The sequence below is a fragment of the Lepidochelys kempii genome, chromosome 1, assembly GCF_965140285.1.
Source record: "Lepidochelys kempii isolate rLepKem1 chromosome 1, rLepKem1.hap1, whole genome shotgun sequence".
In the NCBI taxonomy this organism is placed as follows: Eukaryota; Metazoa; Chordata; order Testudines; family Cheloniidae; genus Lepidochelys; species Lepidochelys kempii.
Window position 1 is genome coordinate 331,505,030 of NC_136380.1, and position 6,635 is coordinate 331,511,664.

A 6,635-nucleotide genomic window follows, 5' to 3' on the forward strand; every position below is an offset into this window, starting at 1 on the left:
TAGTCAGAGTCTAATCCAAGCACTGGCTAATTACTTGCCTAGGATCTTTGAATTGATTTGGGCCAAATAGTGCCTTGATCCTAGGAGAGGGCACAGCAGTGGTAAAGAGTGCATAAAGACGCATGTGATGGTGGCCTGTGCAAGGGCTTGGTGGGATTACAGTCCTTATGCCTAGGGGCTACTTTGTGCCTATTACCTGGGGACACATGGCACCTCCAAAGGGGTTTGCCTAGCCAGGCACACTGGCCTATGAAGCTACATGCTTCTGCTGTGGGTAACCGTCTGCATTCCATAAAGAGGTACGGCATTAGATGCACTGCACTATGGCCCCATGTGCTCTGGAAGGAATCCTGCCTCCTGCAGAAAAAATACCTTTGGATGTTCCTCTTGGAAAGCACTGTGGAGTTTTACCCTCTCTGTGTCCTTCAGTTACTTACTGTGTGGAAAATGGGGCTGGGATTACTGACCTCCCTCCCTCACTAGACCTGTGTGAGAGTTAATGGGTTAATATTTGTACAGCACTTTGAAAACATAAAGTGCTAAGTATGCTACAACTCCACTGAAGATGATGGGTTTGCCTGGGATGTGACTCAGGAGAAAGACTTGGCTCAATAGCATGACATCTTTTCCCCTCCAGAGGCACCACCACCAAAGGGCAGAATCCAGCCTCCAAAACTGAAGAGTGGGCATGCACAGTAAACTCCCCTAATCTCAAGGATCGGGGGTTGCCGTGTTAGTCTGTATCCACAAAAACAACGAGGAGTCCGGTGGCACCTTAAAGACTAACAGATTTATTTGGGGCATAAGCTTTCGTGGGTAAAAAACCCATTTCTTCAGATGCATGGAGTGAAAATTACAGATACAGGCATAAATATGTATTGGCACATGAAGAGAAGGGAGTTACCTTACAAGTGGAGAACCAATGTTGAAGGCCAATTTAGTCATGGTGGATGTGGTCCACTCCCAATAATTGATGAGGAGGTGTCCATAGAGGTGAAATTGCTTTTGTAGTGAGCCAGCCACTCCCAGTCCCTATTCAAGCCCAAATTAATGGTGTTAAATTTGCAAATGAATTGTAGCTCTGCAGTTTCTCTTTGAAGTCTGTTTTTGAAGGATTTTTTTTTTTGTGGGAAGGATGGCTACTTTTAAATTTGTTACTGAATGTCCAGGGAGATTGAAATGTTCTCCTACTGGCTTTTGTATGTTACCATTCTTGATGTCTGGTTTGTGTCCATTTATTCTTTTACATAGAGACTGTCCGGTTTAGCCAATGTACAAGGCAGAGGGGCATTGCTGGCACATGATGACATATATCACATTAGTAGATGTGCAGGTGAATGAGCCCCTGATGGTGTGGCTGATGTGGTTGGGTCCTCTGATGGTGTCGCTAGAGTAGATATGGGGACAGAGAAGGCAACAGGGTTTGTTACAGGGATTGGTTCCTGGGTTAGTGCTTCTGTGGTGTGGTGTGTAGTTGCTGGTGAGTATTTGCTTCAGGTTGGGGGGGCTGTCTGTAAGCGAGGACTGGCCTGTCTCCCAAGGTCTGTGAGAGTGAGGAATCATTTTCCAGGATAGGTTGTAGATTGTTGATGATGTGCTGGAAAGGTTTTAGCTGGGGGCTGTATGTGATGGCCACTGCTGTTCTGTTATTTTCCTTGTTGGGCCTGTCCTGTAGTAAGTGACTTCTGGGTACCCACCTCGCTCTCTCAGTCTGTTTCCTCACTTCCCCAGGTGGGTATTGTAGTTTTAAGAATGCTTGATAAAGACCTTGTAGGTGTTTGTCTCTGTCTGAGGGACTGGAGCAAATTTGGTTGTATCTTAGGGCTTGGCTGTAGACAATGGATCGTGTGATGTGTCCTGGATGGAAGCTGGAGGCATGTAGGTAATACAAGAGCTGGGAGAAAAAGCCCAAGCTGAACCTCTGAAATTGGAACTGCTGCTTGGTTTCACTGTAGCAGCACAGAAATGTTCATGAGGATACGTGTGTTTTAAAGGGGCACCTAGCTGGCAGGCTTTACTCATCTGAGGAAATCGAGGAACTAACAAGAGGAATCCATTACTGTGGAGGCTGGAAAATCTCATCTGGGATTTGTCTGTGACATTCACAGGTAGACCAGGCAAGAGAGAGATTTCCTAATAAACTCCTCCTCCAAGAGCGAGAGCTGATGTTTTTACTTAGCTCACATTTTTCAGACATGACAGTTCTTGGCTAATTCCAGTTGGGAGCTTTTAGTTGCTTCCCTAGAATGGACTCTGGAGTTGCAAGTTTCTCTGCCGTCGGCACATGTTTCAGAATTTCATATGAGATCTTTAAGTGAAAAAATGTGTAAAACTTGTTTGGTCCTAAAAAATATTCTCCAGAGTTACCAGATGTTCCAGTTCTTCAGAGACTCTTGGATAGGACACCAGCAAAAATTCATGCTCAAATCAACCAGATGGTGATGTGGCAAGGAGACATAGTGCAGCCACCTTACAGGCACCCTGGTGACACGGACAGCCCCAACTGACTGCCAGCCATTGAGGTCCCTAATACCAACACCACCCCCTGTCATTGTCATATTTCAGCCAGTTATGGACCAAATACCTGCTCTGGTTTGGCTTTGATGCTTTACAGCCATTGTTTTTTTACTCCATTTACTGGGCAGTCCAATACAGTGCTGGTGTGCTCAATTTACAAGGTGAGTTGTATTAGAAGGAGTATGTGATGCCCATAATTGTAGTGCCCCAAACCATATTTCTAACAATCCGTGAGGAACTAGTAAAAATTTCTTGAGACCTGCTTGTTTAACATTTTTCTCCTCCACTCCCGGTGTCCATTTTCAATCCCATGTAGTGTCAGATGGGAGGTGGGGTGCTAGATAAATGGTCTGAGTTCTGTCCTGAATGGAAGCATGCTATCAACCCAGCTAGTATTAGTATCTGAATAGGGTCATAAGCCAAAAATCCTTCCTGTCCAGATATTAACAATAAACATGATGGCAGAAACTTACCCGGCTCCGGCTCCAACAGTGCTTCCTGTTCTGCTGGTTCCAGTGTGGGCTGCTACCTTGGGTCATCCCAGACAGCTTCTCCAGATATGGACCTAGCATGTGCTGCAGCTGCTCTGAAGGCACAGCCTCCCTGGTGACTGGCCTCAGCACCAAGGTCACTTCTTGCCCTTCATCCATCAAATGACTCTCCTCTGGCACTGGGGAGTTATAAAGGTCCTGACCCTGCTCAGCTGATTGTCATTCACCTGTGTGGGCTCAGAGTTTGCCACAGTTGCCAGCATCCAGTCGAATTTCTCATCAAAGAAACAGGAAGACAGTGAAATCCCAGAGGTGCCATTAGCATTCTTCACTTTGCAGTCCTGAGCCGCTTAATTCACTCTCGGCATTGATCCCCCAAGCCACCAGCTGCTCTGATATAATCAGGACATTGTGGTCAATTTTTTCAAAAGTAACCTCTGAGTGTCTCAAGTTGGGCACCTAAACACTGAGGCACATCGAATCGGAGGCCGCTTCTCAAAATGTTATCCTTTCAAAGCAGTAAACCTGTTTCTTTTTTCTTTGCTTTCCTTTTCCTTTCCATTCAGTGTCACTTTGTTGGGTTTATACAAGCCGCCATAATCCCATGACTTCCAGCACAGGATAAAATGACTTTACATGGCAACATGCCTCTAGCGCAGCATTAACATCTCAGCAGTAGGCAGAGTGAGATTAATGTCACAATTAGACAGTGGATGGTTTGATATCTTAACCTCCAGGATTCAGTACACTTGTGACTCTGTAGGGGCCCAGCTGGGTGTTTTGTTGTCCTAGACCAGCACTAGCTCCAAACTGCAAACCTCCTAGTTCAGGCATTAGCTGGGACCTTTTTGAAATAGGACCTTTGCAGCTCCGGGAGCTAGTGCAGTGAGATTTTCTGTTTGTATAAACAGAGCCTTTCTGAGTAGAAGTAATAATGCTGGCAGCAGGTAAATATCAAACTGTATCACGCAAGACTATTTTACGGGGTCACTGGAAAAAAATCTAATAAATTCAGTGGGCACTCACATGGTCAACTAGATAAAATACAATAAATAGAAACCCAGGGTGGAAAGTACTGGAGGCTGATCCTGTGAGGACAGTGCACCTCCAGCATGGTGTTGAGTGCCCTCAAATCCTATTGAGTATCTAAGTGGAATTAAAGCTGTTTAGATCATGCAGCATCAGGGTCTTTGATGAAGTGTGGTGTGAGAACCCCTGCTCTCTGCTGGATGTGTTGTCAAAGCTATTCACACATTTAAGACTGTTGCCTCCAGAGTATGTTGTGTCTGCTACATGCAGGCTGACACAGGGTTCATCTACACAGCAAGCAGAAACCTGCGGCATCAAGTCTCAGAGCCTGGGTCTGCAGATTTGGGCTTGCAGGTCTTGTGCTATGGCACAAAAATGAGCAGAATAGACATTCAGGCTTGGACTGGCCTCAGGCTCTGAAGCCTAGGGAAGGGGGAGGGCTTCACAGCCTGAGCTTGAATGTCTGCAGGGCTGTTTTTTAGTGCCACACCACAAGCCCAATCTGGATCTGTAGATCCAGGCTCTGAGACTTGCTGCCGCTTGCTTGCTTCCACATAGACATAAGCAAAGAGAAAATGCATGCAACTAACTAGAACTGTTAATCCTGTTCTACTGATCTCCCCTATGCAAACAGCAGAGTGTTGGCCAGTGGATAATGTGTTGTCACTGGCTGTACACTCTACTGATGCAGAGAGAGCCACTGGGTAGCACTGCTTAGTGGCATGCCAGGGCTTTGGAGGTTCCCTTGCATGGCTGCCTCCCATGCAGTGAGTCCTCAGCTGTTCACTGCATTTAGGGCTTTGTGTGTCTATGTGGACAGCATCTGGCCCCCCATCCAAACACAGTCAGAAGCTTAGTGCTTAACCAGCTAAGCATGCTTAAATGCTTTCTAATATTTAAGTTTTCTTTCTAATGGACTCTGGACTATGTCAAGGATAAGAGGCTTTTGTGATATTCATTATCTCAACCTCAAAATCCATTTGATTCATGTGCAGGCCCTTCCTGCCGCATCTGCATCTCCCTTCTTCTCAGACATTATGGCTGGGGCAATATTTATAGAAGGCTTGTCAGCAATGGTATCCTACAAATGGCTTTAGGATGCAGCTGATTTGAATGTCAAGGGGTTTATTTTCCTCTCCCTGGGCACGTGCAATCTTTATTGACACTAATAAGAGTTATATGTCCCTTTCGACAGGAGAATAGACTGCAGAGTCTTTAATTCAATTTAGTAGATAAAGAATTTATTTTTACAGAAGAGTGGCTGATTCAGAGGTCTAGAGGGAATGTGACCTTTTGAGACTCCATATTTGAGATTTGACATCAATTCTTTGCTCCTAGGCCAGGAGCAATGTAAAAAAACTGTGTAATCTCAGAGGATGAAAATGTTCTTTGTGTCTTTCTCTAGTGACCTCTTTGGCCCTCATCCAGCAATGCCCTTAAGCACATGTAGTTCCACTGACTACAGTGGGGTGTCTCATATGCTTAAACACATGCGTAAGTGTTTCCCTGAAGCGGGGCCTTTGTGTACAGTGGTGGCAGGTTATTTAGCAGGAAATATTCCATCCTGTGAGATACAGTACTGCATAATTATGTGCATCACAGGGTAGATTACTTCTTTCTCAGAAGCATCTTTCAACTGGCAAGTGTCAGAGACAAGATGGATTGCTAGCCTATTTTGCTATTGTAATTGCTTGGTAGGACCAGAAGGGGGCTGATCCTGGCCTTCTGATGTGGGAGGACAGTTGATGTGATGCAAAGTGAATGGGAATGGAGGAAGATGAGGGAAGTAAAAGCAAAACAAAAGATTGGTGAGATGAAAGGATAAAGGGCTAGGAGAAACCTAGTAAAATAAAAATCAGTGAATAAATACGTCTTTTGTGTCATTAAACTGTCCCTTACCACTGTTCAGTGGTCACAAATTCATGTGCATAGATATTTCACATGTACCTTTATGTTTCATAAAAGACAAAAGTGGTCAAGTTTATATATCATTATTTTTAATCATATGGTTAAAGATACTTTTAATCAGTGTCAGACATAAAAAGTAGAATCTTATCCACTCTTTCTTTAGTCTTAGTTTTATAAGACGATAAAACCCCCGCCTATCTAGCTTGAAGGTTAATGTACAGTACTGTATCTTCATATCCATAATTTAGCAAAGGGATGAAGCATACAGTACATCAACTTTACTTACTTCATACGCTGATATGAAAACAGCACAAAATGCAAACTGTACAATGTGGGGGAGGGATAGCTCAGTGGTTTGAGCATTGGCCTGCTAAACCCAGGGTTGTGAGTTCAATCTTTGAGGGGGCCATTTAGGGATCTGGGGCCAAAATTGGTAATTGGTCCTGCTTTGAGCAGGGGGTTGGACTAGATGATCTCCTGAGGTCCCTTCCAACCCTGATATTCTATGGTCTCAGTAATCCGTTACAAAGACTTTGTCCTGGATTTCCAGTTTCATTCAGCAAGTAAAAGTGATGTAAATGTGCATTTCTAACTCAAAAGATTTCAAACCCTTGGATGCTGACTTACAAATAAGGCGGGGTGACTCACAGGGGTGCCGGTTCAACATCACAGCAGCTTTAAAAAGATCAC